This window comes from Eulemur rufifrons, chromosome 1, assembly GCF_041146395.1.
Source record: "Eulemur rufifrons isolate Redbay chromosome 1, OSU_ERuf_1, whole genome shotgun sequence".
Taxonomy (NCBI): domain Eukaryota; kingdom Metazoa; phylum Chordata; class Mammalia; order Primates; family Lemuridae; genus Eulemur; species Eulemur rufifrons.
The window spans coordinates 63,410,453-63,435,419 of NC_090983.1; the positions used below are offsets into that span (position 1 = coordinate 63,410,453).

A 24,967-nucleotide genomic window follows, 5' to 3' on the forward strand; every position below is an offset into this window, starting at 1 on the left:
AACAAAAACCAAAAAAAGACTAAGATTTAGTCTTAGTCAATTTAACTTAGTAATTCAAAATTAGGACATCAAGTACAACATACTACCCTAAAACAGTCTGAATTAATGACACTAAAAACACGTTATATATAATCCGAATTAATGATACTAAAAACACTTTCTTTATATCCTTGTGAAATAAACTAATTGATATTTGATAATAAAGTGCTATATAGAAAATGTTTTAGATAAATAACAATAATAAATCAATATAATTTCCCTTCTCCCACTCACAATATTTGATGAGTATGATATGTATTGTCCTGGAGACTAGTCACAATGAATCTTAAGAAACTGGGCTTCTTTAGTAGACAGATCTGCACTACCCTTTTACAGAAATTACTGCCTCTAACTGCACAGGTTCAGACATAGGGCTTGGTATTTTGGCTGTATGCATACAATGACATACCTGGATGAAAAATCACATGTAGACAAATATGATTTAGCTATGCAATATTTATCCTCTTATTGTAATCAAAATAGGTACTCATTCTTCAAGACCTCTCTCTCAATGAGACTTTCATAAGCCACACCATCTCTCTTTATATATTCATTCTTTCGTGTGGAAAATATTGAGCATCTACTATGTGTCAGGTACTGTATAGGTGCTAGGGACTCCATGACAAACACCACAAAACTTGCCATCACAGAAAGTACATAATTAAACAAGTATGTTTTGTTATGATTGAAAAATTAAAAAGGAGATATGAAAGAAATAGCAGAGCATCCTACCCTAACCTAGATATCGGAGAAGATCTCCCTAGAAAAGTATGGTAAAACTAAGAAGATCCTGAGCAGGTCACATTCAAGGAATAGTAAATACAGCACGGTTAGACCATAAAGTGTAAGAACCTAGGGGAGAGATGAGAAGCCAAGGCCCAATTATGGTAAACCTCGGGAGCCATTTAAAGAGTTTGAGCTTTATCCTTAGTGGAATAAGAAGCCATAAAGATAACCAGTTTTGTTGTTTTAGATTGTCCTGGTTAAAGCAATTGGACAGCAATTGAGTAAACCAAAACTAGAGGAAGAGAGACAAGTTAGGAGGATGTTATATAATTTTGATGAGAGGATGATGGCTTGACCCAAAGAGGAGGCAGTAGGAATGGATAGAATTTGGGGATTGAGTGTGAGAAATGTCACAGTTAATTCCTAATCTCCTATACTATTACAGATCTCATTTTACAAGCAATATACTTTCATCACATGCTCTGTTTTTTGTTATTTGTCCATTTCATGTGCATATGTTCCCTTTTTATAAACTAGCTACAAAATCTTACAAAAGAATATTTGGTTTACATTCTTTCTGTGTTTCTCATAATGTATATATTATGAACAATAAAAGTTATTAAATGAATAAATAAATGGGAAATAAGAAAATTGAATTTTCTTTCAGATACTTTGTCACAGCATGGATACAAACTTTGCTTTTATTCTCTGGATATTATTAATTAGCATATATAATATAATTTTCCCCAGTGTTTTCTTGCAAACACATTTAATTGATTTTTGCAATAAAAACAACAAACCAAAAGTGCAAAGAAACTCTTAATGTCTCTATTATCTAGTCCTGCAGTCCCCAACCCCCAGGCTGTGGACTAGTACCAGTCATGGCCTGTTAGTAACTGGGCCACACAGCAGGAGGTGAGCAGTGGGCAAATTGCTGGCATCACCGCATAAGCTCCACCTCCTGTCAGATCAGTGGTGGCATTAGATTCTCATAGGAGCGTGAACCCTACTGTAAACTGTGCATGCGAAGGATCTAGGCTGAGTGCTCCTTATGAGAATCTAATGCCTAGTGATCTGAGGTGGAGCTGAGGTGGTGATGCTAATGCTGGGGAGTGGCTGTGAATACAGATGATCATTAGCAGAGAGGTTCGACTGCACAATAAATGTAACGCATTTGAATCATCCTGAAACCACCTCCCACCCCTCATCCCCAGTCTGTGGAAAAATTATCTTCCATGAAACCGTTCCCTGGTGCCAAGAAGGTTAGGGATCGTTGATGTAGTTGATAAAATCTATTTAAATCAAAAAATTATTTATTTACAATCTACTACTTGACCCACTTCATAGTAACTTAACATGAATAACCAATTACAACTATAAGATACCTATTTTTCAGATAACTATTGCTCTGTAAAAAAATTATTTATTCAAACAATAGTCTACTCAGGCCAGTGTTATTAAGGTTTGTTCATAATAGCAAAGCAGAATGTCTCTACACTTTTTCTAACAAGTCTGTCTAACAAATGCTTGATAAAAGCGATGGAGAGCAGCCAAAACCTAGCAGAAGAACATCCTTGGATTGAATGGAGAGAGAGAGAGAGAGAGAGAGACAAAAGGGTGTGTCTTAGTCCGTTCAGGCTGCTATGAGAAAATGCCACAGACTGGGTAGCTTATAAACAACAGGAATTTATTTCTCACATCTCTGGAGGCTGAGAAGTCCAAGTTCCAGGTGCCAGCAGATTCGGTGTCTGGGGAGGGTTATTTTCTCACTATAACTCATACGGCAGAAAAAAAGGGCAAGGCTACTCTTTGGGGCCTCTCTTATAACAGCACTAATTCCATTCATGAGCGCTCTGCCCTTGTGATCTAATCACCTCCCAAATGCCCCAACTGAGTAGATTAGTGATCGGTTTTCAACGTATGAACTTTGGGGGGACAAAAACATTCAGACCATAGCAAGGCAAAAAGCAAAAATTGAGGGCAATTTTATGTATTTAATAATTTGTGGAACATCATAACATCCCAAATAATTAAGGATTGCATTTTAAAAAGAGTAAGAACTTTAATAATAATTACTACATATTTAGTGCTCACTTTTCATCTCTCAGGGACTATGTGATCCAATGCCCTCGTTTTACAGATGAAGTAACCAAAATTTAGAGAAGTTAAGTGATATAAGCTCAAGATCAGCAGAGCCAAAGCCAGAATTCAGAATTCCTGTCTCCTCCTTTTCCTCTATATAGATCACTGTCTTTTAATTATATTTTTGTAAAAATAAGCTATCTTCAGTAATTAAAATAACATTCATCTTATTGTTTTCTATATTTCTGTTAGGTTGGGAAACATAGTAAATACTTCAGAAAAAAATTCTATAAGAGTCACAAGTTTTCTACATTAAGGTTTTTTTTAATCAAAGCATTTACATTTTATTTGTATTAAAATTGACTTACTTCAAAGAATACCTCTGAAAATACAAGTAAGTAATTTTATTTTATATTCTACTGTTTTAAAAAGTATAAATTAGTTCAACTTTTCTGTTTCTTATTTCTACCAAATAAGTTGGTAAAATGTATTAAGATTCTTAAAAATATTCAATCCTATTTCCAGTTTGGAAAATCTGTCTGAAGGCAACAGTGCCGATTAAGATTTATGCTCAAAGATGTTTGATGTGACACTATTTAGAAAAGGTAGAAATAATAAAAAGATTAAATTATGATACACCAAAAGTATAATGCAATGTAACCATTGAATATTATGAACAAGAGATGTTAATGACAAAGGAAAATATACATCATAACAGAATATTAAATGGAAAACAAGATCCCAATGTATTTATAGGGTACAATCTCAACAATGTAAAATATACTGAAAAAAAGAGACAAAATATAGAATTTCTAAAAGATGGCCTCCCAGTATGACTCATCTTATAAATATATACCTGAAGACTTCATGTTTTTCTTACAAAAATAGGAACTAGTTTTTGAGGAGTTTTTTAATAGTGGGACAAATGCCCCTATTTCTCATGTGCTTCCTCTTTTCACTAAAAATTCTATCTAAAATTTCAGTCTAATGTTTTACTCATATTTCTGTTCCAATTTCATGAAAATATTCAAATACACTTCTATTAGATAATGTACTTTTAAAAATAATTCTTTATGAGCCTTGCATATCATTTCTTATGTGTGTATGATTGATTGTTTATTTTCACACTTTATTTATATTGGGCTAAAGCTGGTACAGACTGTTTTTGACAAATTAGCTCTCACAACAGTTTTAGTGTTATATAAAAAAAATGGGAAAAATTTGTGTGGCATGACTTTGTGTCACTATTTGTCTAACTAACTGTAGTTTGATCTAAAGTGATTTTCATAAACAGCAGGACAATGAGAAGCACTGAGAGTACTGCAGAGTACCTACTTCTCTTTTTTAAGAAGTGGAAAAATTGTCTTATTTTCCCTTTTACAAGGAATATGGTTGAACATGGGGGCATAGGTCACCAAGTATATATAGTGTACGCAAAACTAGTAGACAAGAATATCATCTATATAAATTGTGAGGAAAGTGAACATTTCTGTTGAAATCCTAATTATTATGATAAATAATCACTGCTGCCTAATGGGAAGATGTTGTCAGGTGCCACAACACCTGACACAGGTGTCAGATGATGGATTTGTACCTTAAAAAAAAAAAGAAGAAGAAGAAGCCAGGGCTGGTGTGGTGGCTTATGCCTGTAATCACAGCACTTTGGAAAGCTGAGGTGGGAGGATTGCTTGAGGTCAGGAGTTCAAGACTATAGTGAGCTATGATGGTGCCACTGCATTCCAGCCTGGGTGATAGAGTGAGAGCCTGTCTCTAAACAAGCAAAAGAAACAAACACACAAAAAGCCTTTACATGTGTAAACCGGTAAAGAAATGGTATCTTTTCAATATACTAATGAAAACATCTGTTTATAACTAGAATTAAAAAGACATGATGTATTATTAAACAGATGCCATTTTTTCTAATTTCATCATCATTCTACTAGTTCCCTTAGTAAAACTGTATAGCAGGTCACACAATAGAGGAAAATAAAAGATGTAACAATTTGCTGGATAATATTGTCTTTGTTTTGACTAACTTTTTATATCAGTTACAAACACACTTCATATCTATATAGACAAAAAAATCAGAAGATCAAAAAGGTGGGGAGAATCACTCATCAAAGTCCATTATGCAGAAATAACCTTATTGATTTTTACTTGTAGTATTTTACTATACATTTAAAATTATATTAAACCATTCATCTTGACCAAGTATTATATTATGAACATTTCCCTAAATCAGTAATTATTTTTCTACAACATAATGTTTAGTGGCTAAATGCTATTCTATCACATAGAGGTACCATACTTTATTTAACCAATTCCCAACTCTGAGTATTTCAGTTTTTTCCATTCTTCAGTATTATAAATAACAGTGTAATAAATATCTTTATGTGCACAGCTTTACACATAACCTGTATTTCCTTAGATTAAACTCCAATAAGTAAATGTACTGCATCAAACGATGTAAACATTTTTGAGCCTTTAGATAAAAACTGCCAAATTTCCCTTCAGAAGGGCTGTGTCTATTTACATTATCCAACAGAAATATCTTGTTTCTTCCCTGTCTTGTCAAAACTGGGTTGTCACACAGTCTGTATGTAGAATGATAGTCTCAATAAGTTAATATGAAAATAACAAAGGAAAACTGGGCATACATTAACATAAAGGCTTAAATTAAAGATAACTAAACCAAATAGAGTTATCTTTATAAGTTTTCTAAAAATAACAACAAAAATTTGGGATAAATAAACCTTCCTTGTTTCTATGCTTATAGATAAAGATATAATGATGATCCCTAGGGAGTGTACATAGGATTCTAAAGCTAACCAACAACTGTTCGAATACAAGTTATTAAAAAAGGGCAAAAGAGACTAATTAAAAACCAATGCAATGATAAATGTACACTTAGTCTTTAGTTCTTCTCTGTGACATCTGTGGAATGAATGAACCTCTGAAGAGGCAGTTGTTTAACCACAACAATGTTATTTTACTCATTGAAACAGAAAGACAGAAATTTGTAGCCTCAGGAAACCTTTCAAATGACTATCAGGTATACCTTTAGCCAAGAAACTCCTCAGGGAGACCAATGAGCCTCCAAAATATCACATGTAAAGGCAATATTTTTTAATGTGTCAACTTATTCCCTCCAGCACCATTCCAGTGCTAATGAGGGTAAAATATAAACAAAAATTCATAATGTGTTTCTTTTTTAAAAGTTTTCCTTGTTAGAAAAAAACAATAAAATAATGATCTTTTCAGTGAAATTTTTTGATAAACAGCTATCATTAAAATGCAATCTTGACTATTTCACTTAACATAATGACCTCCAGTCCCATTTATGTTGCTGCAAATGACAGGACTTTCTTTTATTGCTTGTAACTGCTGAATAATATTCCATTGTGTATATGTACCACAATTTCTTTATCCATTTATCTGTTGATGGACACTTAGGTTGATTTCATATCTTTGCCATTAGAATAGTGCTGCAATAAACACAGGAGTGCAGATATCTCTTCAATATACTGAATTCCTTTCTTGGGATATTTATTCAGCAGTGGGATTGCTGGGTCATATGGTAGATCTATTTTTAGTTTTTGAGGAACCTCCATACTGTTTCCCATAGTGGCTACAGTAATTTATATTCCCATCAACAGCATACAAGTGTTCCCCTTTCTCAGTGTCCTCACCTGGCATCCGTTATTTTTTGTCTCAGTAATCATTTTAACTGGAGTGAGATGGTATCTCATTGTGATTTTGATTTGCGTATCCCCGATGATTTCTCCCTCATATGTGGGAGCTAAAAGAGGGGATCTCATGGAAGTAGAGGGTAGAATGGTGGCTAGTAGAGGCTGGGAAAGGTAAAGAAGAGGGGGGATAAGGAGAAATTGGTTAATGTATACAAAAATAGATGGAAGGAATAAGTTCTAGTATTCTAGTACAGTATGGAGATTATAGTTAACAATAATTTATTCTATATTTCAAAATAGCTAGAAGAGACCAGGCATGGTGGCTCACTCCTATAATCCTAGCACTTTCGGAGGCTAAGGTGGGAGGACCACTTGAGCCCAGGAGTTTAAGGTTGCAGTGAGCTATGATGATGACACTGCACTCCAGCCCAGGCAATAGAGCAAGACTCCGTATGCAAAAAATAATAAAAAAAAAATAGCTAGAAGAAAAAAATAAAATGTTCCCAACACAAAGAAAAGATAACCGTTTGAGGTGATGGATATCCCAGTTACCCTGACTTGATCATTACATATTGTATACATGTATCAAAATATCACATGTATACCAAAAATATGTACAACTATTATATATCAATAAAAAACTTTATTAAATTTTTTTAATAAAAAAATAAAATTAGTGTACAGTGGAAAAAATGCAATCTTGGCAACACTAAGATTGTAAAGTGATACTTATGAAAAGCTGAAGACAAGTTTGTCTGTAATGCAGCGAGCTTCACAAATCACAAATAAATATGATTTTTAACAGTATAAAACACTGAAAAGAAAAAAGTAAAAACCCCTCAAAACCCACCCTTTATCTATTTGTCAAAAGGACTCATAGGTCTATGGATAAAAGTGTAGGTGATAGGCAGACTACTGAGTTCAAATCCTGGTTTTTACCTTAGCATTGGATATAGTCTTTCTGCCTGTTTCCTCAGTATAAAATAATGATAACCCTAGTAGGGTTGTTGCACAGATTAAATATGATTAATACAAGCAGGTAAATCAGTGACTGGCACAGAATAATTGTTAAATAAATGTTTTGCTATTATCATTCTAAGATAGATTGACTTATAATATCAAAAAAGGAAAAACCAACTATATAAAATAAAATTAAAAAATAATCAGAAATATATAACTAAGCAGTAGTGTCCAAGCTGTGAGGATGGCAATGCAGATACTTCAGACCTAGTAGAGCAGAACATGTTAAAAAAAAAATCAGGGCTAAAATACAAACTTTTACATTTTAATGGCTTTGGAGACAAACATTGAATAACTCTTTTATTAGCTAACCATGAGCAAGTTGCTTAAGCTTCTAACCTGTTTCCTCACTTGTAAAATACAGTTAATAATGTTATCTACCTTGTAAAGTTATTTTGAAGGCTAAATAAGATAATATATATAAGGCAATCAGCACAGTCTAACATGTATAAGCTCAATAAATGATATTTGTTATTATTACTGCTATTATCATCTCCACTATTGAGACAAGAATCAATGGATCATTTAAAAAATTGATAAGCTAAAGGACGGGGAGAAAGTATGTAATGGAACCAGTTCCTTCTCCTTTCAACATATAGTGGTCATTTCTCTGCCCTCATTATTCTCAACACTAGCAACATTTGCCTTACAATTCTGTTATAGAGAAATTACTGAATAAATGTGGTTGCTATATTAATTGCCAGCTAGTTATCAAATCCAGCAACCTTTAGTTTTATTTTCAAGCTATCTGAAATTGTTTCACTACCTAGTCAAAAACTCTCTACAGATGTCCTACTGTAGTATTCTATTTGATGACCTCTGTGGCTGACTCTGACAGACCTTTCCAATTTCATTAACCACTACTCTCTTATTTTTCTGATACTCCACCTAACCTCAATAGCTCACTATTCCTAATAACCATTCTGTGTTGTAAGGCCTCTAGCTTCATTCATGCTATTGCAGCTGGATCTTGGTTCAGATCTTGGTGTTACCATTTATTAACTGTGGGACATGTTACAAGTTATGAAACTTCTGTGGATCTTAGTTTTTCTATCAGTAGAAATGACAATATCTATCTACGTAGTGATTTTTGAGGATTAGATGAGTTAAAAATATAAAGTGCTTAATTTACAAAGTGGCTTCTATCTAGAAAATAAGAAGTACTTAACAAGTGTTGTTGTTGTTGTGAGACTGCATGCCTTTCTCCCTCATCTTCATAGTTCTAAACCTGTCCATCAAAGTTAAACAAAACACATCTTCCATGAAACGCTCCCTGATCACATTCTTTGATCTTGCCTCCTTGTTGAGCCTAAGAATACTGAGTTATAGAAATGCCACCTGTATTTGTGGAGACAAGATTTGATTTCAGAAGTCAAATAAGGCTTTGCCTTAAAGAAAAAATAAATGTGTTAGTTCAAAAGCTGCCTAGTCTCAGGAGGACGTCTTGCTGGTCAGTAGAAGCTGCACTTCAAAGAGACAGCTGTAAACTGGGCCTTTGGTTTTCACCTGTTTTGAAAGACAAGGCAGGCCTTTCCCTTAGAACCAAAAGGTTGCCGGAGCTGACAGGTAGACCCCCGGAGATGAGAGCTAATCAACTAGATATGCTAATGTCCAAGCCGGGCCCAGATGGAACCATGCGGTTACAGTAATTAACACAAAGCACAGCCCATGTTGACTTCTGGGATCATCTCTGTCTCCAAGAACACAATCACCGGAGCCAAGATGTCTCTGTTTGTTGCTAAAGTAATAGCCTTATCATAAAACTTAGAAGTTTGCCCCAAGACGATTTTATAACTCATTGTTCCTCTAGTTAGAGTTAAAGGATCTGTAGTAGCCTTTCAGGAGACTTTGACCCTAAAGCAAACTGCCTGTTAGCATGCAAATCCCATTGCCCTTGGCAACAGGGAGCCTGTATGTACCCTTTAAAATACCTGTGTGGAGTTTCAGTTGGGGATATATTTTATGCGGGTAAAATATACCCATCCGGATACCCTCCTATATCTATTTTCATAAACTTTTACTTTATAAACTATATCTTTGGCTCTGTGTATTATTATGTCCATTACTTTATTTTTTATTTATTTCTGTTTCCTACTATATTTTTCATCCTTTGCGATGACCCCTGCCTGAGAGACCTGATCGGAAGAAAAAACCTCTTTGCGGGGAGCGTAGCTAACTCCCCGCACCTCCTTCTCTCAAAGCTCTTTAATCCTTAACTTCAACTTCCTACTTTGATGAAACATTTGTACTTTCTTTTAAACTTCATCTTACCTCTCATTTGCAATTATTAAGATCCTTAATATAAAATCTATGCATGATTCATTTTCATATCCCCCCATCACACCTAATAAATACAGTTCCCTGAACTTAAAATGTGCTTGAAAATATGTAGCGAATCAATAAAAGGATGAATTCACTTTTCAGGCCACTAAAATACATATGCTGGAATAGTTATTGCAAAACTGGTACATTATTCATGGCAAATACAAGAGCAGTCTCAAAGATGACTCAAATAAGGGAAATGTGATAAGTGGCAGGTAGCCATATAATTGCTACCACCAAATATTTGTTTCACTGAATTTTTGTGCTCATTAGCGCTCATGAATCTAGAATGCAGGAATTACCCCACTAAGAAGCTCTTAAATTTAATGAAAGAGTGCTTCTTAAGCCTGACTTTAAATAGATCTATAATAATTTTAAACATTTTAACTATTGGGAATGTATTCTATAAAATTAGCGTAAGGAATGAGAACACAAAGATGAAAGTGCAATGATGTTAATGACAACAGTATTTGTCATGGCAAAATATTGGAAAACCTCTAAATGTCAATCAATAAATGTTTTGTTAAGCATAAATTATTATAAATGTGCAGATAAAAGTCTTGAAGAAACCACAGATGACAGTTGATATCAGTGGGATTTTAGATTAAGGGGATGGCCAAAGGAGGAGTCGTCTCCAAAATTGTACCTCCTGAAGGATGAAAATGGAACTAGCAACAAGACATCAAGAAAATGAAATTTTTAAAATCACCAACACTACCCTCTTTCCCTCTAATAACAACCAGTATTGGGTATATAAGAGCAAATTAAATTGTATAAATGAAATGTCAGCAGTAAGAGTAAATTTGTAAATAATATTCAAAATAAATGCTGATTACAGGTGTGCTAAAAATCTGTTGCAGTCCATGGCATAGGGCAGAGAACTTCAGAAACACAGAAATAAGGGAAGGAAGAAAAGCAATCTCTTCTCTATCCAACTGACCTTAGGATTCTTAATTTCTTTGTATTTAAAGTTATAATATTTATCCAGTCTCTATTTTACTGAACTCCAGATATCTTACTGTTATTACTTTGAGGACAAAAAGTAATTACTACATCATATTCACATATACAAATATTTTTGCTTAGTTACAATTTCACATTCAGTCTTTTGTGTGTAGGTACACGGAGAACTAAATGGATTATTAAAATATAGCCTAAGATCATAATAACTTTGACTACAGGACACAAAGATATAAAAAATTATTCAATGTTGACATACTAATATTTTTTAAATAATCTATGTCATTATGATTTATGTCTAGCAGTAATTTTAAACTAAAATAATAATGACAGAAGGAGATGTGTTAATATTTCTTTTGAAGAGAATTCTGCAATTTTATCTTTTGTTGATGGCTAACTTTTAAATTTAAAATTGGGTTAAGAAGGTTTAAACTGTTATAAATTAATTAGGTGAATGAGCAAACTCATCACAGAACATAAATCTAACAAGAATCTGAATTATTCTGGCCATTAGTTTCAAACAAAATAGTTTGTTATATCTCCATGTTTCTCCACTAAAACCTTGATCCTTACCAAGTTGGGTTTTTTTCTGTTACTTCCAATGTAAATTTCTTTCTTTAAAAAAGTACAGTATTCACAGAAACAGAAGGGCTCTATTCCTTTTTTTAATTTTTTTTTTTAACAATCTGCTGTAGTTTCTGAATTTCATTCATTAAACAATTTTATCATGTTTCTGGTTTAACACTATGAGGTCTAAAAGAAGTAAGATATGGTCTTGGCCTTAGGCCACAAAAAATATATTTGGGGAAAAAATAACTGTGCACAAATAATAGCACAAATATATGAGTTGTACAAACAAGTTTTATGGGAATTAAGGGGTCTGAACCTTTGAGGAGGTTTTTGATGATTAATTTCTAAATTAAAATAATTTGTCCCTCCTACCCCATAATTTTGATTTCTTTACAGTAAGCAATTATGATATCAAGTTGAAGGTAGCAAATAATGTGTCTCAAAGTCACATGTTCTCCACAAAATTATTGGAAAATTCAGGTAAAGTGAGTAATAAAAGAAAAGGAACTGTCACCTGGAAAAGTCAGTTGTCTCTTAAGGGACTTCACTGATTGGCACTACTTTTGTGAATGTGCCAAGTTTTGAGTATTTCTCTTAAATATATATGCTTAGAGATACAATTTTGATATCTGCACTTAAGATTAGGATTGAAATATTTGATTGTGTAAGGTAAAGACATTGCATCTGTATGTAGATAGGTCATTAGACGTGTTGGATGGAGTGCTCAACTCCCTACACTGGACTCGATGGATACTATAGTATCATTTGCCCCAGTGACCTTCTTTTGTCCATGTTCTCCAGGCTGCCAACTATTCCTCCTTCTGACTGAACGGTCTTTCCTTAGCAATTATAATATTCAAATGGTTTTAATAAACTTTTTTAGGCTTGGGAGTCATTTGATCTCTTTAAAACAATGTTTCATGTTATCTATTATGTATTGACTTTAAAGTTTATTTTTTATTTTATTTTATTTTTTATTTTTTGAGACAGGGTCTCACTCTGTTGCCCGGGCTAGAGTGCCATGGCGTCAGCCTAGCTCACAGCAACCTCAAACTCCTGGGCTCAAGTGATTCTCCTGCCTCAGCCTCCCAAGTAGCTGGGACTAAGGTGTGCACCACCACTTCCGCCTAATTTTTCAATTTTTAGTAGAGACGGGTCTTGCTCTTGTTCAGGGTGGTCTTGAACTCCTGACCTCAAGCGATCCTCCTGCCTCGGCCTCCCAGAGTGGTAGGAGTACAGGCGTGAGCCACCGTGCTCAGCCTGACTTTAAAGTTTAATACTCATAATGCATTCTTACTACCTATATTCAAATACTGAGGGTGCAACTCTCTGTAACAAAGTTCTATAATAATTCAAACAAGAAATATTTTCACAATGAAATGAATCAAATATGTTCAACAATCAAAATTTAAGCCTATAGAAAATTGTATTACAACATTTAATTATTCCTGTATATTTTAGTTTGAATCATTATCTATTTTATATTTCTGTATACATACATAAACTTTTTTTAAATCTCTGGAAAATGCTAATTTATAAAATGGATTGTATAACCATTCCAGTGTGTGAATCCACATGTTCACAAGCCCCTCTCTTCTGGAGTCTCCTCTCACAGGCTCTACTCACTCTTTTGTTTTCTTTTCTTTTCTTTGGAGAATTTGTCTTATTTCCCAAATGAAATCCCCCAACTGCCCTCAGGCTAGGTAACTAATCCTTCCTCTGTGTTATTAACCTCAGTCATTTGACATCAGCCTCTGCTACTTCACATGAACACCTTTCTTTTTATGCATGTGGCCTCCAAACATAACATTTTATTTAAACTTCTATTATACCAGTTCACCATTTACAAACTTGTTTCATAATATTCATGTACATATTTTATCTCTTCCTTAGCCTGTAAACTCCTCAAGAGAAAGGATTTTTAATTTACATATGTAAACATTCAACAAATGTTTGCTGAGCAAAAGAATGAAAGGCTTATCTCTTTAATGATATTTCAAACTGCCCGAGGGAAGGAACCATATTTTATGATTCTTTAAAATCATAGAATTGAGTGCATAATAAGTGTTCAGTAATATTTATTTACTTCTTCTTAATAATGGCAATATTAATTTTATAACCATAGGAACATAGTCTCTAATTTTTTTAATTAAATTCAAAACTATTTTTAAGGGAATAAAACTGTTAGGTTAATCCATATAAATGTGCTTATATTTTCTCGATGTATAATGAAAGTTTATAGTTCTATCTCACTGCATCATGTCTGATTGTAGAAATTAATGCACAATTTAAAAGATACATCTGTATACATATAGTCTCTATATTCATATGTACACGAAATTAACATCTATTGGAGACATAATTTGGTCATCACCTATTTCAAATTCCAGTTTAAGAAATTTTATTCTATGATACTGATCCCAGATCTTTTAGTATACAAATGGCACCTGCTATAGTATAAAAGGACACCAAATAAACAAACAAGGCTCTGTATTATTGGAATTGGGGACAGAGTAGACAGATTGGGCAATCATGCAATGTGATTTGAGAAGACCCAAGAGAGGCACCAGCAGTGTCTGAAATTTTCAGCACCAGCTGTCATTCTATAAGGGCCTTAAATTATTTTACTGGATTAAAAAATTATGTTTCTTAGATGGAACTTTTAAATTCATTTTGAAGATTAGTGTATGCCATGAATCTATTACTTTCTTTAAAGAATAGGAAAGTTTTAAGGATTCTGGAAGCCTGGTGTGCTGAGGGCAGAACATGCCAAAAAAAGAATCTGAATAAAGAATCTGAATGGAAATGCACCAAAAGAAAAGGTGAAAGGTCCAAAGATATATTTATTTTACTTCATGATTTTGCCAAGAGCCTGCTGTGCTAACTGCATAGTTGTCTTGCCCACTAAAATGTTGACTTAACTAATAGAAAACCTGGGTGACCAAAAGCATTGATAGAAAATATAATGTCTGGAAAGATCTTATTTTTTAGACTACAATTTCTAAATTTTTGATGGTATCACACACTGAGAAATGCTTTGTTAGGTGATTTTTTTTTTTTTTTGTAGTGCAAACATCATGGAGTATGCTTACACAAATCTAGATGGTATAGCCTACTACACACCTAAGGCTAAAAATCCATTCAGCGTGTTACTGTAATGAATACTGTAGGCAGTTGTAATACAATGGTAGTATTTGTGTACCTAAATTTATCTAATCATAGAAAGGGTACAGTAAAAATATGGTATGAAAGATAAAAAATGATACACCTGTATAGGGCACTTACCATGAATGGAGCTTGTAGCACTGGAAGCTGCTCTGGTTGAATCAGTGAGTAGTGAGTGAATGTGAAGGCCTAGGACATACTGCACATTACTGTAGATTTTATAAACACTGAACAGTACACAGGCTACACTAAATTTATTAAAAAAAAATCTTTCTGCAATAATAAGTTAACCTTAGCTTACTAATTTTTTACTTTATTAATGTTTTAATTTTTTTAACTTTTTGACTCTCTTGTAATAACACTTAGCTTAAAAGACAAAGATATTTTATAGCTGTACAAAAATATTTTCTTTCATTATATCTTTATTCTATAAGCTTTTTTCTATTTTAAAAAAATTTTAATTTTTTTTTGCTTTGTAAACTTTTTTGTTATAAACTAAGACACAAACACACACATTAGCCCAAGCCTACACAGGGTTAGGATCATCAAGACATCACTAGGTGACAGGAATTTTTCAGCTCCATTACAATAGTATGGAACACTATGGTATATGTGATCCTTCACTGAACAAAACATCCTTATGTGGCACATGAGTGTACTTGAAAATCTGTGGTAGGACAACCACTTTACCTATTTTCATAATTTTTTCATTAATGAAAGCCAACCACTAAATTACATTAACAAAATTGTGAATATAAGTTATTCTTTAGTTATAAGTGGAAGACTAAAGAAAGGACATAAAAGCATCAAAAAATATTTCAATTGATTCTTACCAAATAAAAAGTTATTTTCCTTAGCATTAAAAAAATTCTAAAACTCAATTCTTTAAAATACAATTTTAATTATAAAACAGTTTTAGCTAATAAATTTAGAGAACTAAATTAGTTGTGCTCTTACCTCAGTAGCTATGAATGCATCTCATACTCTACATAAGAGATACATTTAGAGACCCCATCTGGGTCAATACTTTATAACCATTGACCAAGAAAAATTTTTTTATTATTCTATACAAAAAAAAAAAATGAAAAAAATTCTTTTTTCAAGTCTATAAAATTACATTAGAAGAGATAGCAAGAGGTCATTAAGTCAAACCATACTGTCTCAGTGAAGATTTAACACCTAACCCTCCTAAAACAGATTTTTTTTCCTCCATCTTATTTTTAGACAAGATAGAGAATGGAAAGCTTTTCTTTGGTAACACTATTTAGTGTTCTCTTTGAAATTTGCAAAAAAATTCTAAGTAATGTTCTAAGTAACTCCGTTACTATAATTTAAGCCCATTTCCTTTTATTCTTATCTCTGAATAAAATACAATTATACTGTTATTTAGATATGAACAATAAAAAAATTACATTGGTCAAAAGATCACCATTGTTTGCCACGTGTCTTAATATGTAGACATTGTTTAACAAATGTCTGCAAGATATTTTCTTTGGAAACAGTATAAATTACAAAGAAAAACAAGTAAAATCAGGAAAGGCTGTATTAAAGTTTTAAACTGTTATAATTCACTTAATTACATCAATTAAAATGAAAAACACTTGGTGAATCGACTCATATGATCGTTCTATATTATAAAAACAAGACATTATTATATATTTTTTCTAATTCCTAAAATAATACTTGTTTATTGCAGAGAGTATGGAAAACACAAACAGGACAGAGAGGAAAACCTTACCTGAAGTTTTACTATATTTATAAAGCCACTGCATATATTTTAATGTATGTCCCTCCAATATTTAAATACATACAGAATCATAATGTAAATATTAATATTTTTTTAACCTTCCTTTTCCACTTAGCAATTCATCATGCATGTTTTCTGACATCTTCTTTAGAAGTCTTCTACAACACTAATGGCATGACATCACAGAAGTAATTAGCTGACATGATTTCTGCTACTTTTCTATTGTAAACAGTGCTGTCATATAGCCCCTACATATACACTTGCCCAGACTTCTGATTATTCATTTCCTTTGAATGAATCACTGAAAGTAAAATTTATTTGGTAGCATAAATTAATGCTTCCAATATATATTGTCAAACTGTCCTCTAAGAAGGATGAAACTGTTTAATCTGTATTTGCAAGTGAATGATAGTGTCCTTTCCCTTATCTTTGCTTCATCAATACTGATTATTATCGATCTTTTTAATATTTAACAAATTGATATTTGAAAAAATATATCTCAATTTTGTACTAATTTCTATTACTGCTGAGGCTATTGTAATGCTTTTGAGAATTGCTTGTTTCCTTTCTTCACTCGTAACATTAACAATGTGCTTTGAAAATTCCCTCTCTCAAATCTCTTTCCAAGGGATTTGATTTTAAGATTATTGGTTTATAAAAGTGGTTTATATAGTAAAAATATCAACCCTTTGAGGAGTATCATATATGCTACAAATCTTTTTCCATGTTTTTCATTTGGTTTTTAATTTTATTTATTCTATTTTCTATGATTTCCCCTTGAACCTTAGACAACTCAGCTTCAACCTGAGTCTCTCTCCCTTAGCTTTCTTTTCTCCACTTTCCTGTTGGGGGTAAATCTTCTGGCCCCAGGACCTTGTGCTTTATAATACCACTTACTGGACCATTTTTATCACCAGACTATGACCTCCTTAAGGGCAGGGACTATGCCTTTTTTAATACCGCAAACCTTTATAGTACATAATCTCCAGTAGATGTCTAATATTTACTAGATGAATTAAATGAAGGAATATGCCTTTGTTCTGGTGAAATTTTCAGAGGGCAACTTCTTATTAATGATATTACTTGAAAATATAATATTAAGTGACTTTATTACATCCTCCACAGGCTTAACTTCAACGTCTTTGACCTTGAGTCATTTTGAGGTATAGTATCTCTCTTTGTAGAAATTTGGCAAGTTTTATAGTTTTCCCGATCTAAGAGAAAATCAACGTTAACTAAAATAGTGGTCCTTTTCTCATTTTAACCTTTCCGATTATACTTTTTACATCTTAGTAATTGAGAAATTTCTTATTAAATTCTGTGTAAATATAATATAATTAAGTCAAATAATCTTTGGTGATAGGTACCAGGACATAAAAAGAAGGCAGAAAATTAATCTTTGTATTAACAACTTTGTAGATGTTAAAGCACAGTTAAAAGTGCTTGAGCTCAAATTCCAACTTCGCCACTTACTAGCTGTGCAATCTTCGACAAATTGTTTAATCTCACTAAACCTCAATTTCTTCATGCACATATCTCACAGAATGATTGGGAGGATTATATAAGATGACATATGTAATGAGCTTAGCCTAGAATCTGGAACATAGTAAATATTCACTAAGTGGTAACTCTCCTTAGTTTTTTACTGACCTACCCAGTATTGTTCATAAGAATCATTAACCATAACTGAATAAATAAATCCCTGCTGGCAATCACTCTGAATCTAGCAAAAGTGAGTTGCCCGGGTGATAAGCAGCTCAATTGCAAATCAATGCCTGCAATTAGGCTTCTGGCCTGATGCCTCTCCATGGGGTCCATATGCAAACCTGGTGTTTATCTTCACTTCTCACAGCATTTTAACTTGTGTATCATGTGATCCCCCACCTGGTCTCTTTTTGTACCTCAGAATCAGCAACACTGGAAGATGACTATTTGTTTCTGGCTCTGCTATCCTCAGTCCCCTGAATGATTATGATACAACCGGTATTTTAAGTTATGTCATACCACGCATTCGGCCTAAATTTGTGAAAATCTACCAGCCATTTTTCCATGATGTGAGAACAAGAACACACAAACAGAAACTTAGTTTTATCTATTAGCCTCCTGTGAACCAAGCACATTTAATCCCTGCAAAAAACCTGTAAGATGGATACTATTTCTACGTTTTACAGTTGAAAAAACTAAGAAACAAACAGATCAAATGAATTTCCCAAAGTCACATAGCTACTTAAATGACAGAATTCTTTCCCTTTCTTTTTATAATACTTTATCCCCAGACAAATACTGTCCTCTTCTTCCAAGTCCCTGTACAAGCCCTTTTCCAACTATTAAAAGAACATGGCCCTACTTTCTACCTATACCTGGGAATATCTTTGATTTCTCCAGTGCCAGAAATTTCCTGAATGAGCAAAACTAGAAAAAGGAATACAGAGAATTTAAATAGACTACAAGGAGAGAAAAATGCAAAATTACTAAGATCATGCAGAAAAAAATTATCATAATAACAAAAAGGTAGAAACAACCCAAATGTCTGTCTATCAATAGATGAATGAAAAAACAAAATGTGGTATATTCATACAATGGAATATCATTCAGCCTGTAAAAAGAATGAAATTCTGATACATGCTATAACATGGATAAAACTTGAAAACATTATGCTAAGTCAAATAAGTCATAAAAAAAGGATAAATACTGTATGATTCCACTTATATTAGGTACCTGATTAGTGAAATTCATACAGAAAGAAAGAAGAATGGTGATTGCCAGAGCCTGGTGGAAAAGGGAATGGGAGTTATAATTTAATAGGTATAGAATTTTAGTATGGGATGATGGAAAAGTTCTGGAGATGAAGGGTGGTGATGGTTGCACAACAATGTGCATATACCTAATGCCACAGAATTATACACTCAGAAAAGTTTATAATGGTAAATTTTACCATATGTATATTTTACTACAATAAAAAAATTGAGTTCCAGTTCTACTTATGATCATAACTTGGGGGTCTATAGTCTTTTCCAGCATTTACTAGGTTTGTTGTTGTTAGAGAAGAGGTCTCACTGTGTTGCCCAGGCTGGTCTCAAACTCCTCACCTCAAGCAATCAACCTCAGACTCCCAAAGTATTGGGATTGTTTTATTTTTATTTTCCCTAGTATTCCCCAATATTGTTAAAGATTTTATAAAATGGTAACATTTTACTGAAATGTTTAAAAGTTATAAGTCAAACTATTCCTCTTTCAGTCTAATTACCATAAAACAGATTCATGGGGCCATTATACTTCAAAGTGCCTAAAAGCATAACATTTGGCTAGAGATTTTAAACCTGAGAAATCTCTGAATATTTCAACCATCCAACAAAAGAAGAGAGAATAAAGAATGACATTTGCAACTTCAAAGAATGCTAATAAAAGCCTTTAGGCTTTTTTCCTATCCTATTCTCCTTGACTTTTCTGCTACAATAAACACTATCATCCGCCATTCTTACCTTTGAAACTCACCCTTTGGCTGGTTCTCTGACTGTTGCCTAAGTACCCTCTCTGTGAATTATTTCTGAAGGAAGTTTAGGTACTTAAACCCTCTGTTCTTCTCTTTATATATATTCATTTGTTCAACAAAAGTTTACTGAATTCCTCCTAAGTACCTCGTACTGTGCTAAAGACTATGAATATAATATAAACCAAATACAGTCTTTGCTTCAATGTTCTAGTGTGGGAAACAGACAACTAAATAGGAAATTTTAAAACTCCTCCTCAAGCCAATGTACTTTCTATTCTATTTGCCATATGGCATCTGTGGTAATCTGCTGCATGGTGGCCCCCAATCAAACATGTACCCTATATTCACACCCTTCTATAGTTCCCTCACTTGAATCTCAACTAGACCTGTGGCTTGCTTTAAGCAAAAAAAAAAGCAATATTTTATTATAAATTTATCTTTATATTATAAATGTTTATATTATATATATATAAATTATATATTACATATAAATTTTATGACATTTATATATAATAAATTTATTATAAATTATACTAGGCTGTGCTCTCAGCCCAGAGTGGGATCCTGGACAGGGAAACTCCCAGCCCACAGTGCCATAGTGCGGGAGCTCAGTTAGTTTGAGCTTCTGCCTGCTGGAAGACACCACATGGAGATCGTAGAGCAAGGGAAGGGGGAGAAGAGTGAAACTTGCTCCTGACAGCCAGACTGTGAGTCTCAGACAGCCCTGCCTCCACAAGCAGATTTTCTGGCTTTGAGAGTGGGGGACATGTCAGCCCCTCCCTGGCAGCATTCCCCAGAAGCTAGGAGACCTTTGACCCCTGCCAAAACAGCTACCTTACCAGCTTTCATGGAGCCTGAGGGCACCCTCACCCAACCCAGCTGCAACCAGCCTCACTCCCCCACCCCCCTCTGCTGTGGTAGAAAATAAGGACTCACCTGGAAGTTCCAGGGTCCCACCCACCACCTGGAGCATTCAAGTACTTCTCCTGAAGGGCTAGAGCCAGTCACAGGTCCCAAAAATAACACTACAGCTTTTTTCTTCCAGCAAGTGCTACCTACTGACAGGGATGTCAATTTGCACTGCCCCTTACAGCATCTACTAACTCAATCATACAAGGTGTGGATGATTCTCACCCACAAGCACCACCTACTGTCTCAGAGATGAAACTGGGCATGCCAATACAATTCAGACTGTTAAGAAGACCAAAAGGCTGGGGAAAGAGAAAGAATTTCAAAGAATTCCACCCTCCTTCATCAACAAGACAAAGGAATCTGCCCACACACATACTCATCACTGCTACAGTCTACAAACAACTAGAAACTGAGAAAACCACACACTAAGGATATCTATAACAAAGGCATTCATCCAGAACCTAGATCACCCTCAAAGCACCCATAAGCAAAGCCAAAGGTTCTTATGCTACAGACACTCCTTTACAAGGTATATGTGTAGGAGGGCAGGGAATAAGCCCAATCTAAACAAAAGAAATCCAAATATAAGAAGTAACAGCTGCCCCAGGTGAGAAGGAATCAGTGAAAGAACTCTGGAAGTATGAAAAAACAGAGTGAAAGGACAACCTAAAAGGAAACACCAGCTTTCTAGCAATGGATACCAAACAAAATGAAAATACTGAAATGATAGATAAAGAATTCCAAATATGGATTGTAAGGAAACTCAATGAAATCCTAAAGAAAATGGAAAACCAACAAAAGAAACCAGAAAAAAATTCAGGAAATGAATGAAAACTTCACTAAAGAGATCAACATACTAAAAAAACACAAATAGAACTTCTGGAAATGAAAAATTCATTTAAGGATATGCAAAACACAGTGGAAAGTTTTAAGAATAGACTAGACCAGGCACAAGAAAGAATCTCAGAACTTGAAGACAACTCTATTGAATAAAATCAGTCAGTGATTTTATAAAATAAATAACAGAGAATTAAGAGGAATGAATAAAGCCTATAAAAAATATGGGATTATGTTAAACAGCCAAATATAAGAATCATAGGAATCCCTGAGGGTGAAGAAGAAAATGAACAAGGGCTGGAAAACCTGAAGAAATAATTGAGGAAAACTTCCCCAGTCTTGCTAGAGATTTTAACATCTAGGTACAAGAAGCTCGATAAACACCTTGAAGAGTCACTGCAAAGAATCCATCACCAAGACATGTAGTCAAAAGACTGGCCAAGTCAACATGAAGGAGGAACTCCTGCAACCCATGAGGCAAAAATATCAAGTAACTTACAAAGCAAAACCCACCAAGCTAATTGCAGACTTCTCAACTAAGACCTTACAAGCCAGAAGGGATTGGAGCCCCATGTTCAGACTTCTTAAACAGAACAACTGCCAGCCTAGAATTTTGTATCCTGGAGAACTAAGTTTCATGTATGATGAAGAAAGAAAGACTTTTCCAGACAAGCAAACACTGAGGGGATTTGTTAAGACCATACCTGAAATAATCAGAACCGCATTATACATGGATCAGCACAATAGACACCAACAGTATAAAACCACCCAAACACTAAAGCTCAGAGCTCTTATAAAATAAGCACAAGAGGTAAAACAAATAAGGTACTACCCAACAGGCTGAACAGAATAGCATCCCATATACCACTTCCATCAATCAATTTGAACCATCTGAATGCCCCACTCAAGAAACATAGGCTGGCTGAAAGGATGAAAAAATATAACTCGAGTATCTGCTGTCTCCAGGAAACACATCTAACCCACACACACTCATACAGACCAAAAATGAAGGGATGAAAAAAATATTCCATGCAAATAGAAACTAAAGAAAGCAGGTGTAGCCATTCTCATATCAGATAAGATTGACTGTAAATCAACAATAGCACAAAAAGACAAAGATGGTCACCATATAATGATAAAGGGAGCAATTCAAAAAGAAGACATAAAAATCCTAAATATTTATGTACCTAACACAGGAGCACCAAGATTCATAAAGCAAATCCTATTAGATCAAAGAAAAGAGATAAACAGCAGCATTGTAATTGTCAGGGACTTCAACACTCCACTGACAAAATTAGACAGAACACCCAAAAAAAATAAAGACACACTGAACTTAAATGGGACTCTAGAACAAATGGGCCTAACAAACATTTACAGAACATTTTACTAAAAAACTACTGAATATATATTCTTTTCATCAGCACATGGAACGTTCTCCAATATTGATCATATCTTAGGCCACAAAATATGGCTCAACAAACTCAAAAAATAGAAAACATGCCATGTATCTTCTCAGAGTACAGTGGAATACAACTAGAAATCAACTCCAAGAGAAACACTCATTTCTACACAAAGTCATGGAAATTAAACAACCTGCCCTTGTATAATTTTTGGATCAGTAATGAAATTAAGATGCAAATCAAAAGATTCCGCGAACTGTACAACAAAGGGGATATAAGCCATCGAAATCTATGAAATTCAGCAAGAACAGTCCTAAGAGGAATATTCATAGCCTTAAATGCCTACATCAAAAAGCAGAATGATCACAAATCAATAATCTAATCACACATCTCAAGGAACTAGAAAAGGAAGATCAAACCAAACCCAAAGCCAGCAGAAGGAAGAAATAATGAAGGTCCAAGTAGAACTAAACAAAATGGGAAACAAATAAAACAATACAAAATATCAATGAGACAAAAAGTTGGTTCTTTGAAAAGATAAATAAAATCCATAGACTTCTTGCTAGATTAACCAGAAATAGAAAGGACTCAAATTAACCAGAAGAGAAAGGACTCAAATAAGCTCAATTAGAAAATGAAAAAGGAGATATTAAAATTCATACCACAGAAATACAAAATATAAACTGTGAATACTATGAAAACCATTATGCACATAAACTTGAAAACATAGAGGAAATGGACAAATTCCTGGAAACACACAGCCTCACAAGACTCAATTAGGAGGAAATTAAACTCCTGAACAGACCAATAATGAGTAATGAGATTGAAGCCGTAATAAAAAAGCTTCCAACAACAACAACAAAAAAAGCCCCAGACTAGATGAATTCACAGCCAAATATTACCAGACTTGCAAAAAAGTCCTGGTACTCATAATGTAGAAATTTTTCTAGAACATCGAGAAAGAGGGAATACTCCCCAACTCCTTCCATGAAGCCAGTATCACCTTAATATCAAGGCCAGGAAAGGATATAATAAAAAAAAGAAAACTACAGACTGATATCCCTTATGAATATAGATGCAAAAATCCTCAATAAAAGTCTAGCAAAATGAATTCAGCAGCACATCAAAAACATAATCTACCAGGACCAAATGGGCTTCATCCCAGAGATGCAAGGATGCTTCAACATACATAACTCAATAAATGTGATTCACCACATAAACAGAAGCAAAACCAAAGATCATATGATCATCTAAACAGATGTAGAAAAAGCATTTGACAAAATTCTGCACCCTTTAATGATAAAAACCCTCAACAAAGTAGGCATAGAAGGAATGTATGTCAAAATTAGAAAAGTCAAGTATAAACAACCCACAGCCAACATCATACTAAATGGGGTAAAGTTGAAAGCATTCCCACTGAGAACTGGAACAAGACAAAGGTGCCCACTGTCACCACTCCTATTCAACATTGTACTGGAAGTCCTAGCCAGAGCAATCAGGCAAGAGAAAGAAATAAAGGATTTCCACATCAGGAAAGAGGAGGTCAAACTATCACTTTTTGCTGATAATATGATCTTATATCTAGAAAACTCGAAAGACTACACCAAGAGACTCCCAGAATTCATCAATAAATTTAGCAAAGTCTCAGATTACAAAATTAATGTACACAAATCAGTAGCATTTCTATGTACCAATAACAGTCAAGCTGAGAGTCAAATCAAAGACTCAGTACCATTCACAACAGCCACAAAAAAAAAAAAATACCTAAGAATATACTTATACAAGTAGGTGAAAGATCTCTACAAAGAGAACTACGAAACAGTGAGGAAAGAAATTTCATATGCCACAAACAAATGAAAAACATACTATGCTCATTGATTGGTAGAATCAACATTGTTAAAACATCCATACTACAGAAAGTCATTCAGAGATTCAATGCAATCCCCATCAAAAGACCAATTTCATATTTCACAGATCAAGAAAAAATGATTCTACACTTCACATA

At 33.8% G+C, this 24,967-nt stretch overlaps 1 protein-coding gene across 14 annotated transcripts in view; it reads right to left on the reverse strand.

Annotated features, from left to right (window-relative positions):
* Positions 1 to 24,967, reverse strand: part of SLC4A10 (solute carrier family 4 member 10) — a 313,419-nt gene that overhangs the window by 221,897 nt on the left and 66,555 nt on the right. The gene's annotated exons all lie outside the window — the stretch shown is intronic.